At 46.9% G+C, this 12,871-nt stretch overlaps 1 protein-coding gene across 1 annotated transcript in view; it reads left to right on the top strand.

Annotated features, from left to right (window-relative positions):
* The window catches only part of ANKH (ANKH inorganic pyrophosphate transport regulator), a 141,257-nt gene that overhangs the window by 49,948 nt on the left and 78,438 nt on the right, over positions 1-12,871 (top strand). The gene's annotated exons all lie outside the window — the stretch shown is intronic.

Raw genomic sequence — 12,871 nt, forward strand, 5'->3', positions numbered from 1 at the left:
AAAAAAAAGATGACCGGGTTAGTGTGGAAAAGCAGTTGGAGAGCCAGGGGAGTAGAAGCAGAGTTGATGGGCTGTGGCAGAGATACTGATGGGGATAAGTAGCTGTGAAGCCCAGTCTCTGGGGGATGTGCCACCCAGGGTCCCTGGCGAGGATCCAGGCATCGGTGGTCGTGTGGCATGCAGAGATGCAGGCCTTCTTTGCGCTGGGCATTTTCAGGACGGACCTGGAACTTTATGATCACCTTAATCCTACAAAGCAGAGGATATGGTTACACATGTTAATTTAATTTAATCCTTCTTTCTTCTTGTGACTCCTGTAGTTACATTTTGACCAAAATAGCTCTTTAATAGCCACGTGAACTTAACATTTTTTAAGAGAATTCAGGTGTTAATTGGCATTACTAATCTGCATAGTATTTTTGCCAAAATTCATGCTCTGTATCAGTGGACCTATTTTTAACACCATTTTGTAACGTGCTAAGACCTTTACATGCACTGAACAGTGAGTTATATTAATAAGGACCTATTCAACCATTTATAAACGTGACAAGGATGATGACACCAAATCAAAGTAAACCACAGCACTCCGCATATCCTGTCCTCAGCACTCCTTTCTTGCCGTGCTGCATTCACGTTGGTTGTACTACATGTATTGAAACAGACATTTCCCCATCGAGGCGGTCAGCTGCTTGAGGGCAAGGACTATGCTTTATTTTTCTTTTGATTGTCCCCCAAGTTAAAGAAAAAATTAGTTTAATGCTTGTTAAAATGTCAAGGAAGACCTTATTCCAGGCTATTGTGACAGGTGACAAGACTGTCACAATAGGGGAGACAGATCAAGCCCAAGTCCGAATGCAGCACGGACAAGTGACGCTTTATATATAGCCAGTGAGCAGAGTGAGGGGTCAGCGGATAGAAATCACTAAGGGGAGGCATCCAGGCTCGGGGCATTCTCGCTAAACCACCCTACCAAGATTCTTGCTAAAGACCTCAAGGACGGGGAACTGAAAAGTACTAAGGTTGATCAGATTCTCATGGGGGAGGAATTCTCTTTACACCGACTGGCTACAAGTGGACCAGACAAGCCAAAACGAAGACCCAACATCAGCGATGCCTACTCGAGAAGAGGGCTCAAAGGTGCCTGACTAACGCGGAGTTCGAGGTCTTAAAACTGGAAGATAAGCAGTGTTAGGTGTGTGTCGTGGGAAGATCCGTGATGCCTCCGTGCAGTCTGATTCCAGACCAAGAGACAGCACTAGAGATGTTGTGTAACAGTCAAGGAGGCTCTCGGGGAAGGAGATGACCCATTAAGTAGGCAAAGGGAAGGAGGATTTTGAGAACCCACAGGCCAAATCAGAAACATTCGCCCAAATGTTGGCTGCTACATTTACGTAGGTTTTGGTACAAAATACCTTTTTGGTGTTGGTTTTAACTTGAGGAAACGTTAACCCTTAAAGAAAAATCAGTTTTCCCTTGGTAGTTTTCAAACTTCTTGGGGTTCTTTCTATTTGGTTTCTTTTTTTGCATTTGTTTTTAAGCTTATTTATTTTTGAGAGTGGGGGGAGCATTTTTAAGCTTATTTATTTTGAGAGTGGGAGAGGGGCAGAGAGAGGGAGACACAGAATCTGAAGCAGGCCCCAGATTCTAAGCTGTCAGCATGGAGCCTGACGTGGGGCTCGAACTCATGAACTGCTAGATCGTGACCTGAGCCGAAGTCAGACGCTCAACCACAGCCACCCAGGCAGTTTGTTTTTTAACAGGCAAATATTCTAAACAGAAAAAACTACCTTCAGGAACAAATGATTGAAAGTGCTTAGAATTTTATAGAGGGAAGGGGAGAAGGAAGAAAGGGCTATGATGGTACCATGAGTTGAACTAGAAAAAATATATAATTTTCTACATTCAGACTTGGCAAGGGTTTCTAATGGACCACAATGGTCCATGTACTTACCCTGTTGGTCTTCAGACCTTGAAGAATTAAGGATAGAAGAAGTTGAATGAAATGGATAATACCAAGCACAGACTCTATGAAAAAGCGATGGTATAGTCCAGCCCCGGGGCCTGGCTGCCATGGCTGATTTTATTCTTTAACTTGAAAATGGGTTCATCATCGAGAATTTGCTTAGCAGAAAACAGGAACTTACAGGAAATAGTAAAAGTTCCTCTTTGAGTCAGACCCTCGGACTACAAAAGGAAAGGGGTTTCCTCTGAAACAGAAATATGTTCAAATGTCAGGAAACTGAAAACTCAGTGGAATGAAAATCAGAGTTTCAATATCTTTTTCTTTTCTTTTTTTTTTTTTTTTTCAACGTTTATTTGTGGGACAGAGAGAGACAGAGCATGAACGGGGGAGGGGCAGAGAGAGAGGGAGACACAGAATCGGAAACAGGCTCCAGGCTCCGAGCCATCAGCCCAGAGCCTGACGCGGGGCTCGAACTCACGGACCGCGAGATCGTGACCTGGCTGAAGTCGGACGCTCAACCGACTGCGCCACCCAGGCGCCCCTCAATATCTTTTTCAATTGTTGTGTTATCACACAAGGTTGATTGTTTGCTCGCATTTGGGGACGGTGTGTAACATAATCAGAATGCTGTTGAGCTGTTCGTTGCAAAGGTCCACGCTCACGGGGCAACTGAAAAGGACGTTCAGTGCACTGGGATTTTTTAGGAGCTGAAACCTGCAATCCAGCTCCCCCCTGATACTGACATCTTAATTAGATCTTGGTTGCACGCGTGGGCTTCTTCGTCTGGAAAGCGTAACGCGACTGGTCTGGGTGGCCAGCGGAGCAGTCAGATAGGAGTCCTAGCTCCTTCCGCCCACAGGTCTCTCTTTTTCCCTTCCCTGTCTCTGGGCTGTAGTTATTGGTCAGCCCTGTCTTTTTCTTCTTTGGAAAGCCAAGTAACTGTTTTGTTACCAAAGCGAAGGGTCAGAACGCACCATGCTCTGGGCAATGCGGTTCCCTTATAGAAGGCCGTGTGCGCTGCAGCAGAGGGATCATGAGCTGTACTTGGAGCAGCATGATTTATCGTTTGCTTTTAATACTCCTCCACTTATTTCCCACCTACCTTCTTCACCCCAGAGTGCCCTGTGGAAATCATAAGTCTCTGTAAAACGACATTTTGCAGCCATGCAAATGATAGTGTCGAATCTGGAATTTTACGAATGCCGTCTACCATCCGGTGGTCTAGGTATAGAGGGGTAAAAAAATGACCTTGACTGTGATTCCCAAGGTTTAATCTCATACTAAATCTTTCCCCCCCCCCCCCCTTGACTGGCTTTTCAATTTAGAAACAAAAAGTTCTCTGTGGAATAGTAAGTCAGGGAGCCAAGGACGAATAGTGGCTTCTAAGGGCACAGAAAGTAGCAGTGAAGCCTGCACTTGTCTCTTTAGTGTTTTAGTGTTGCAAGGGATTCCTGAAACCTGAAAACGCTGGAATCAATGGCCGGGCACCGAATTCATTCGTGGTCAACGTAATGAGTCTCGTCCCGTGGGTACTTTGCGCTCAAAATCAACGGAAGTTAATCCTGACCTGACTTACCCGTGCCGTCGGGCACAAACATGCCCCCCTCGATTCACCTTTACGTTTTCAAAGTTAAAAATTGGCATGCTTTCATAATAGCTACACTCCTCCCCCATGAAATTCGGAAGTGCGTCTTGCGTCTTCCCCTCCCTTGGACGGGATTCAGAAGCTGTTGGTGGCACACAGCCCCTGAGGAGTCAGAACAGCGGGCAGCAATGCCACCGGAGAAGGAAAACAGAGGACATGTTTGTGGCCGCCATTCGGCTGGCATCCAAAAACTAACTTCCTGTTTAGGCTCCTTTGGGAGCAAAAGCTTGGTTTTAGATCTTAATTCTGTTTTGGCTTCAGGAGCCCAGTGCCCACTCTCGGGTCACGTTGAGACCAGGCTGACTCAGGAAGGAACCCTCCTGTTGAGTCATCCGTCCTATTTCCTGTGGGTCCAGGGGTTCTTTTGGAGGCTTTTCATCCAGGTGGTCCCTGGCTTCAGTCTGAACAGTCTGGAAAACTCAGAACGATGAGACTTGAACATTTGCAGGATGTACTTCTGCATTTCGTCGCTATAGGAAAGCATCATGATCCCCTGAACGATTTATTTCAAAGACAAATAGAAAAGCGTGGGGGGGGAAGGGGGCAGAGAAAATCCGAGCTTTCTGCCGTGATGTGTGCACATTTCATCAAAGCATTTAAACACTCCCTTTCCCCTGTGCCACTTTGTTAGCATACAGACTTCCCGTAGGGACGCGGTGCCTGCTTTTTAGAGATTTATAATCTAAAACAGATGATCCTGGTGCAAGTTATATGTGTGTAAAGCCACACATACAAAAATTGAAAATATTTTAATAGGTTTCTCACAACTGGGTTCAGGTTAAGGACGGGTACCTAAGGAAACAGCGCTCAAGAAATACGACAGTCTTGAACCCTTGTGAACTTATTGTGTTGATGCAACAACATGAAGGAATATCATGGCAAACCACCGTGTAGCTGCAACTCTGGGGTAGTTATTTTAATGCTGGGCTAGTGAGAAGGAGGCCCAAGAAACATTTCATCACATTGAATCAAAAAATAAAAGATGAGATTTTTTAAAAGTTTTTTTAATGTTTATTTTCAAGAGAGAGAGGGACAGAGCTTGAGTGTAGAGGGGCAAAGAAAGAAGGAGACACAGAATTCAAAGCAGGCTCCAAGCTGTGAGCTGTCAGCACAGAGCCCAACACGGGGACCGAACCCACGAACCGTGAGATCGTGTCCTGAGCGGAAACCAAGAATCAGATGCTCAACTGACTCAGCCACCCAGGCGCCCCTAAAAGATGAGTGAGTTTGTTTTTTTAAGTAGAACTATATTTTCAGAGTTCCCAGCAACCAGTATTGTTTAGAATATTATTCCACAGGCTCCCTGAAGCGAAGAATTCCGTGGTGCAACGGTACCTCGTGTCACGTTTCTTTCTCCTTTGTTACTTTATGGAGGGTCAGTTCAGGGATCCACTGCCCTTCCACATTTTCTTCTTCTACTTACAAGAGGTCACAAGAGGACAGTTAAAACCGATGATCCCAAAGATAGACCACATCTGATAGAGGAACAGCCACTGCGCATTACCATGAGAAGGTTCTCCAAGAACAACACACACAGGAACTGGCCCTGCTGTTCTTGACAGTCTACAGAGTCACCTCTGCCCTCCCAGCCAGCAGGCGTGGCAAACACTTCTCTGACCTCCCGACAGAGGAGATCGTCCCAGGAATGACGATAGGATAGCAGCGCTCATCACAGACACCACCTTAAGGGCAGTGCTCTGTTGGACTCCCAGATAATCATTATGTGGTAATTATTAAACTTGTGACAAGCCCTCCATTTAAAACATTCAAGTTTCTTGCGTTGGGGCGACTGGTGGCTCAGTCAGTGAAGCGTCGGACTGCGGCTCAGGTCATGATCTCCTGGTTCGTGGGTTCGAGCCCTGCTCTGGGCTCTGTGCTGACCGCTCAGAGCCTGGGGCCTGCTTCGGATTCTGTGTCTCCCTCTCTCTCTCTGCCCCTCCCCGACTCGCATGCTCTCTCTGTCTCTCAAAAATGAATAAACTTAAAAAAAAAAATTTGTTTTAAGTTTCTTGTGTTAGCCCCGTTCAAGCAGTAAACTTATGTAATGGGTTTTCCCCCGCTCAAATATAGTTTATAATGGGATGTTTAGAGTTTTGTTGTGGTTATTCTTTTTTTACAGGGGGGAGGCTAAAATGGAAGAGGTGTTACATGGGGGATAACTCTCTTTACCTAATGAATTTTTTTAAAAGTTTATTTATTTACTTGGAGAGAGAGAGAAAGAGAGAACAAGTGGAGGAGGGGCAGAGAGAGAGAGAGAATCCGAAGCAGATTCAAGCACTGTCAGAGACTGACTCAGGGCTCAAACTCACGAACCCTTAAGATCATGACCTGAGCTGAGATCAAGAGTCAGGCTCATTAACTGACTGAGCCACCCGGGCACCCCATGATTAATATTTCTATTTTATTCAGCAACTGTTGAGTTAGGCAGCTTGTACCCTTAGTATTTTCAAAATAGATCTATGGAAAAGGCAAAAGTGTGGAATACTTGAAAATTATGGTTACAAAATTGCACCCAAGTTGCATATTATGTCTGCTTGTGTACTCATTTATACGTTTACCTAATCTCCCTACCTAGACTGAATAAGTCAGAAACTACCTATTAAGTTTATATGCATCTTCTTAAAACCCCTAACTCAGTGCGAATCAAAATATTTAGAGGCACATGGGGCACCTGGGAGGCTCAGTCGGTTAAGTGTCCTACTTCGGCTCAGGTCATGATCCCGCAGTTCATTAGTTCAAGCCCTGCGTGGGGCTCTGTGCTGACAGCTCGGAGCCTGGAGCCTGCTTCTGATTCTGTGTCTCCCTCTCTGCCCCTCCCCTGCTCACACTGTCTCTCACTCTCAAAAATAAATAAACATCAAAACACTTAGCAGCACGGACCGTTGGAGCTGGAGCTGGAAGGCTGTCCAAATGACTGATACCTGGTTAGGTAAAGAGCTGGGTTTACCTAGGTAAACATGTGCTATCCAGTGGTGGTGTTGTCTTAACTTCACGTGGGAAGAGAAGGGGGATATTTTCGCATCTACAAAGTCGTTAATACAGCCAGATTTGATAACATATGTCAACTAATCAGTGTGAGCTACTATCTACTACGGAATACGAATGTGTAGATGACGTCTGCAGGCAACAAGATACATAATTAAGAAAGGCTGAGAAGATTCCATGCAAACTGAATACTTAAATGCCCGAAGCAAGAAATGCGCACCTCGCTTTCAAAAGTTTCGAACCTTGATGATCTCCACTGTTTTGGGCTCTTATATGAATATATTGAGAATCACACAATCAGAGGACCTCAGAGACCATCCAAATCACACAAGGTGACCAGGTGATCGCTCCAGTATCCCGAAGCCATTTGTGCCAAGGAAGAAACTAGAGCCTAGAAAGCCTGCCGATTCCTCATCTCCTGCTCCTCATGGTGTCACCTTGTCCGAACCATCAGTGAGCATCGATCCTGAGCGTTTATTCTCCTCTCTTCGACTGTGCACGCACACCTAGCAAAAGCGTATCTTGTTTGAGAAAGTCAACAGTGTGACCTGTGCCTCAGAAAACAGATTCTGTAGGTAAAAACATATGGGAAACTCCCTAATACCATTTCCCTCTTGGAGATTTATAAGACACACGGGCATTTAAAGTCTTTGAGAAGCTATGTCATCTGAACAACAACAAAAAAGTTTAACTTTGATTCCTAAAGGTATTTGCATGCCTAGAGCTTTTTTATGCATAGCACCTATTAACATCTGGGAGAAACCGTGTTCCTAGGACATATTCAGAAACATTGCAGGAGTTCCTTAATCTCCAAACCTCTAGGGTATTTCAGAGTAAATTTCAGAGTTGGTAATCACCAGTTTAGGAATTAGGGAGAGAGTGTTTTCAGGGGGGTCGTAGGGAATTGAAAGACTTAATGCATTTAGGAGGGTCCTATTAAAATAAGACCCTGTTTAATAGGGTCTTAAAGGTAGGAACTAAATGAAACAACATGGTCTTGAGAAAAGATTTTTAGGGGGCACCTGGGTGGCTCAGTCGGTGACGTGACTGAAGCTCAGGTCATGATCTTCAGATCCTCTGTGTCCCTCTCTCCCTGCCCCTCCCCTGCCTCGCACACACACTCTCTCTCTCCAAAATAAACATTAAAAAAAAATTAAAAAGAAAAGACTTTTAGTCTAGTGATTCTGTTAATTATACTCAAAGGCACAGATACTAATTTTTTTGAAAAAATACCACAATAGAAAGAATTTATTTTTTAAAGTTTATTCAGGGAGAGAGAGAGAGAGAAAGAGAGAGAGCACAGTGGGGAGGGACAAAGCGAGAGAGAGAGAATCCCAAGCGGACTTCTGCAGATCCCCATGTGGGGCTTCGAATTCAAGAACTCTGAGATTATGACCTGAGCCAAAGTCAGATGCTCAATTGGCTAAGCCACTCAAGTGCCCCAGAAAGTTTTTTCAAATGCAACCCACCTAGACAATCCAAAAGGAAAATGTATCCAGCAGAATTTTACCTAAGGCTCCAAGGAACAGAACACTAGTAAGATGTCACCTGGCAAAAGGAATAATTAACCAACCCCAGCAGTCTTTGGGATCATCTCAGGATACTTGCTTTTATGTATTTGTGCTCCAGTGTGCTTTTGCAACATCCCTTGCACAGTTCTCATTTGAAAAGGGGGGAGGGTTTGCTTAAAGAATCCATCATTTTCCTTCTCGGTTTTTTCATATCTCATTAATCAATTTCACATCATCTTGACTGATTTTCACTTAAAAGGAGTTTAAGAACCACAGAGGGGTTAAGTGTTAAGGGAATTCTTCTAGCGTAGAAGAAAATCTGCATCTAGTTTTTGTTGTTTGTTTTTTTCAAATCCACAAAAGGCTGCCTGTTCAAATAGTGAACAACGGTGTTGAGTAGGTTGTGATCAGATTTTAGTGTCCTTGAAGACCGGTTTTTTTCCTACCCTCCGGTTGCCCACTGCATTTTGCTCTTTGGTGGGAGGAGCTCCACATCAGTGACCAGACTTCATGTTGCCGTTAGCATGCCACAGGGAAACCGGTCAGTGTTTCTGTGCAAAACAGGAAGCATCTAGCTTCAAAAAGGAACAGCTCCTTGCAGCAGTGCGTGATGAGTGAGGCCCGGTGAATACAGTTTGGACCGGACCTAGGTCCAGGCACACAACAATGTTACTCAGCCAAGTAGCACAGAGCACATACACTGTGTCTCTAGTTCCATTACCTCAGAAAATACAAGCACAGCAAAGAACACAAGAGCACACCTCCTAAAGCCCAGAGGGAATTCTGTCCATTTCTATCACCTCACCTTATGCTCAAGCAGATGCCCTGTGTGTTTCTTCGAAGCCCTAGGACAGTGCAGTGCTAAATGCAACCTGAACCCAATTGCAAGAAAAGAAGACTGGTCAGTTCCAAACCCTGGTATCCAAATCTTCAGGCCATGTCCGTTTACATTTTAAAAAGTTTATTATAGGGTTTGTAGCAAGCTCTACAAATGTGTTATGTTCATCACCTTCATGGGAGAAACAAACTGTACCCTAAGAAGTGATCTGCCGATGGCGGGGGGGGGGGGGGGGGTGGGTTTTAACCACAGCTCATTTACAAATTACAGCAGGTAGTAAAGCTGGGAAAATTGATCTTTCAACTGATGTAGCACAGTAAGCAAAAGGATTTTCTGTGGAAGGAGAGCTGTTGATTAATTAGGGTGAGAAAGGAGAGGGAGAGAAAAGGCGTTTAATTGCAACACTCCCAAAGCCCCGTGAGCGCCCTCCTGAGGCCGGTCAGCTTCCTGCAGTTCCTGGCTGGTTTTCTCAGAGAGAAAGTTCTCTGCAGCTTCACTTCCACCTTTCTGTGCATCCCCACTGCGGCTGCCTTCGTTCAGGGTCAGGGCTGGACCCGCGAGAAACTGCAGGTTACACTTCCCTCCTGAGCCGTTCCGCTTTTGTCCAGGTCTCTACTGGGGGTAAAATACATGTCCTTTGACAATGGGTTTTGGTGCCCCAGAACGGGCTGGTTTTTCCAGGACCCTCCCCAACAGGGCCTTCCTTCCTGAGACCATTAAAACTTCCCAAAGTGCACACACCACATTACCCTTTGCTTGAGAGAATAGAGTCGTGCAGCCGCGTGGCCTCCATCTACCTCCCGTGGGATTTGGTTCTCACCAGTGTAAACAGATCCTGGTGATATTTCTGTTTATTCCTACAGAGATTTGCCATCCGATAAGTGTTAGCTAAGCAAACACATTCGCTTTGCGGAGCCAAATGCATCACTGGTTAGCAAGCCTTCTCCCACTTAGAGAACATTTTTCCCCCTGTGGGCAGTCACCCCACTCATTGTTCAGCAGCCAGTGACAAAGAAAAGCAGTGACAGCAGATGAAGGGGAGAGGACCTACTGCCCCACTCAAGAGTGAACGTGCAGGAAATGCCCTGCTGGTGTCCCGAGGCCACCCAGCTGGCCGGGCCACCAGGTCTCACCTGCAAACTTCCAGGGGAAACTCACTCGGGACTGGGTTTCTCAAGTGAGGAGCTAAGGCAGTGAAGGTGGAGAGCAGCTCTGGGGTCCCTTCTTGCACATCATCTGTTCTGCCATCTTGTAAATCTGATCTGGCCTCCTGGCCTTTCACCTGGTGATCCTCCCGCCCTGGGCAGCTCAGACCACTTAGCCTGTTTTACCTTCAGGGAACCATGGTGCTGGATGCCCGGTGGTCCCACTGGCCCCGATCCCCTGCAGTCCTTACCAGGCTGCCAGCGGACACGGCCCCTCAGGGGTGGGGATCCAGGATCCTTAGATGTTGGGTCCATGGCTGAGAGAGTCTAAGGGATCCTGGCTCTGACCACATGTCTCTCCCTATCTTTATTATTATTTTTTTTAATGCGTACGTATTTTTGAGAGAGAGAGCACAAAGAGTAGGGGCAGTGACAGGGAGAGAGACAGAATCCCAAGCAGGCTCTGGACCATCAGCTCAGAGCCCGATGAGGGGCTCGAATGCACAAACCGTGAGATCGTGGCCTGAGCCGAAATCAAGAGTCAGACACTTAACTGACTGAGCCCCCCAGGCGCCCCAGGGTTATGTTTCTCTTTAGACTTGAGAACATCTACTTCTCTTTTGTTTGGGGCTCCATTGTAATTAAGTATTGTTTTATTCTACATGACTTGCATCACGGATGGTCCCAGGTAGAGTTTTCAGCTTGTGCCCTCCAGTCGCCAGTGCCCGGCGGTGACACCTGCTGCTCCTCAGGTGGAAACACCCCCTCCTTGCAATCAAACCAATATCAATTGACAACCTGGATGAGGCCCCACCCCCAGGGAAACTGACGCGGGGATGTGGTGCCGAGGCAGATGAGATACATCTTATTTCTTGCATCGAAATAAATGTTGGTTCCTGTCCTTCTTTCCTGCCGCCAACGCCATGAGTCTTGGATTCGAACCCCCTTCCCCGCAGCCCTGTGGCAAGAGGTGGGCTTCCAGTGCGGTTCTCTTACCATTCCAGTCCATTACACACATCCCTACCGGATCAGTCCTCATAGACTCTGCAGGCACAGGCTCTCGTTCTTGCCTATTGCCTGTCACACCCAACCTAAAGCCACCTGTCTGGGATCACGTGACCCCCCACCCGACCCAATTTTCCCTCCACCCTCCTCTCTGCACCCCCCCCCAGACCCTTCCTCCCCTGTCTTCTCCAGCACACAGCAGGCTCTCTTCCGCTGTTCAAGTTTGTCTCCCCACCGGTCTGTGCTGTACCGCCTTTGAGAACTTTAACCCGTCTTTGCTTGCTCCGGATTGTCATTGCAACCTCCTTGGAGGCAGGGACCTCCTGGGAAATCCCTTTAGTATGCTGCGTGGCACCAGGCACATGACAGCTAATGGACAAATACGTGTGAGTCAGGAGATGGCCAAACAGGCCGGCTCCAAGCAGCACCTGCTGGCACAGAATTATTGGAGTGAAAGAGTTCCCAGGGCCCCAGCTGGAGCTCTGGGTAGATTTTGTATAATGAGGTATCACCGAAAAGTGCTTGTGAACACGTAAAGCCAGTGCCTCCTCGCACATGCCATGTACGTTTCCTTCTGAAGACTCAGATTAATGAAGATAAGTGTTGAGTAATGAGAAGTTTGGCTGATTTTGCTTAGTTACTGTTGCTTTTGGCCATGTGGCTGAGCTTATTCAAAATTAATTTCCACTCATTTTTTTATTAAAAAAATTTTTTTAATGCTTATTTTTTGAGAGAAACAGAGAGAGACAGCGCAAGCGGGGGAGGGGCAGAGAGTGAGGGAGACACAGAATCCGAAGCAGGCTCCGGGCTCTGAGCTGTCGGCACAGAGCCCGACACGGGGCTCGAACTCACGGACTGAGGGATCATGACCTGAGCTGAAGTCGGACGCTTCACCGACTGAGCCACCCAGGTGCCCTTTCCGCTCATTTTTTTGAGCAAGGAAACCGTATTGATAAAAAGAAATTGAGAGGCAGCAGTGGGTCATGAGAGCTGGGGAACCTGGCTGGGCAGCGAGGGGACTTGGTAACAAAGGCACTCTGGGAACTGCTTCTCTGGATCTGTATCTTTGCATTTCCCCCGGAGATCACAAGGCAACTACCACGATTACCCTTCTTGCTGCCCCTCTCCTCCCCACCAGCTGGAGAGTCATGAGATCACAGGCAGCTTGGGGCAGCATGGCCACTTCTAGAAGAGTGAGCTCATCAACCCACCCAGAGCTCAGGTCCCTCCACAAACCCCACCAGACCACGCTGAGGGGCCATGCGGATGTGGCCTAGTGGATCAAGGAAGTGAGCGTTGGCCTGAATCGCCCTCGGGGCTGTGGCTACGGTAAGAAGCAAGTCAATTCCAGAAGATATTTAGACCTGCCACAGGTCTCTAGGACCGATTTTAGTCTGCCCTGAACCAAAAATGCATCTCGAGGTCCCACAGAGCCCTTGGAGGTCCCTGGTGTGCCAGGTGCTGGGGTTTAGATCAGGGCAGACATCCAAACCATTGTCTCGCCCAGTGTTCTTATTTGGGGGAAGAAAAGAGGGTTGGTGATTTGTTTCCTTAGATACCAGCTACTCCCACACACACGATCTCAGTTAATCCCTAAAATCTGACCTGCAGGAGACAGATTGGGGTGAGCATTCCTATTTTACTCAAGATAATGAATCTCAGAGAGGCGAAGTCATGCCCAGGATAACACAGCACTAACCCAGATCTGAAGTGATGGTCCCCATGCTTTCCAGATGACTCTGCGGGTGGGAGACACCAGAGTCTCAGTTCCACAACTGA

The sequence above is a fragment of the Lynx canadensis genome, chromosome A1 (assembly GCF_007474595.2).
Source record: "Lynx canadensis isolate LIC74 chromosome A1, mLynCan4.pri.v2, whole genome shotgun sequence".
NCBI classification, from domain to species: domain Eukaryota; kingdom Metazoa; phylum Chordata; class Mammalia; order Carnivora; family Felidae; genus Lynx; species Lynx canadensis.